Source organism: Octopus sinensis, linkage group LG1 (genome assembly GCF_006345805.1).
Source record: "Octopus sinensis linkage group LG1, ASM634580v1, whole genome shotgun sequence".
Classification (NCBI taxonomy): domain Eukaryota; kingdom Metazoa; phylum Mollusca; class Cephalopoda; order Octopoda; family Octopodidae; genus Octopus; species Octopus sinensis.
In genome coordinates, this window is record NC_042997.1 from 72,687,198 (window position 1) to 72,689,286 (window position 2,089).

The window sequence follows — 2,089 nt, forward strand, 5'->3', positions numbered from 1 at the left end:
GAAAACTTTATCTCGAAAAACTGTATCGTCGTTTAGTTGAACATAGCCTACAAGCAAGAGCACCTGCAGTGAAGCCACTGATCAGCTCCAAGAATAAAAAGTGTCATCTTACCTTTGCAACCGAAAATGTGTTGTGGTCTCAAAAAAAATGGCAAACGGTGCATTTCAGTGATGAATCTAAGTTTATGTTATTTGGCTCAGATGGGAAAAGGTACGTTCGTCGAAAAGTAGGTGAAAAATTGTCGCCTAAATGCCTTAAGACTAGTGTTAAATTCGGTGAAGGAAGTGTCATGGTTTGGGGGATGATATCTGGAGATGGTGTGGGGCCCTTTGGTGCGATTACATGGAAAGATAAATGCAGGAGTTTATAAACAACTTGTAAAAGATCATGCCTTGCCTGTGCTTAGAAATTCAACTAAGCGACCACCCATATTCATGCAGGACAATGCCCCATGTCACAAGGCTAAGGTGATCATGAACTTCCTCAAGGCTGAAAAAGTTATTGTTATGGATTGGCCTGTTCAAAGCCCAGATCTCAATCCTATTGAAAATGTGTGGAATATTCTAGGAGAACGTTCGAAAGCCAGAAATCCTAAAACAACCGAGGAATTATGGAATGCCCTTCAGGAAGAATAGAATAAGATCACCCAGCAAGAAATTGAAAATTTAATTTCCTCATGCAGTCGAAGATGTCAAAGTGTGATTGAAGCTAAAGGGCTTCACACTAAATATTAAATAATTCTAGTATTCTCTGTCATTTTTTTATTATTTTGTTATATTTTCAACCGTTCTGGTCATTTTGGCCGCCATGGGTTTTGCAGTAAATCACTAAACCATCCATAACTTTTGTATTATCCTCTCAAATTACACCATAATCTCAGAAAATAACAATTCATATTGTATTTATTGTCTGTGAAAATTATAGAATATAAAACAACTTTTATACAAACTTATACCTACTTTTCTGACGAAATCAATGCCGTTCTGAACATTTTGGCTGCAACTGTATATATATATCAGCTTCCTCCAAGTAGGGACGGTAAAATCTGTTGCTCTGCCGATCCCAAAGAATAACGTTCGTAAAAAGTTTTTATCTCGTTTGGCTTAACAGCCCTCCTTGTTTGTGTTACTGTCATTCTCCGTTGTCTTGTTTATATTTTGTACTGTCGTTACTGTCCTGTTTTTGTTACCATTTTTACCCCTCCGCAAAAAAATCTCAAATTTTATTTAATTTGATTTCCGCGGGAAGGAAAATTTCATTGAAGTCATGTATCGCCTGACCTTCGAAACGTGGAGTAGATGAAATTAAGGGGACTGAAGAAGGGGAATTTTCCTTGTTTGTACGTCCTGTACTCTATTTTTTCGTTGTTTAAAAAAATGTCCATTTCCTCGGTTTTGTGTTTATGTTTTCCTTTCTCATTGTGTTCGACGTTTTTTTGGTGTCCTGTACCCATATATGCATGTATATATACATGTAGAGGTAGGTACGTACATATATGTATGCATATATGCATATGTTTTATTTATATATATATATATATATATATATATATATATATATATATATATATATATATAATATATATGCATGTATGTATATGGATATGTATGTATATGGATATATATATATATATGTATATATATATATATGTATGTATATATATATATATATATATATATATATATATATAAATATCTGAAAGAATGGAGTTGAACGACGAATTAACAAAATTCCTTAATTTTCGACACATGTTTCGAAGGCTGCATATTCCTAATTACGAAGGATAAGGAGTATATTATGCCGCTTTCTCATCAGGAAAAGCAAGGAACTTACGCCAACATCAAGACGCACAAAAAACTTTTAGATGACTGCTCACACGGAGCCCATGAGCAGTCATCTAAAAGTTTTTTGTGCATCTTGATGTTGACGTAAGTTCCTTGCTTTTCCTGATGAGAAAGCGGCATAATATACTCCTTATTCCTTCGTAATTAGGAATATGCAGCCTTCGAAACATGTGTCGAAAATAAAGGAATTTTGTTAATTCGTCGTTCAACTCCATTCTTTCATATATTTATATTTAAAAAAAAA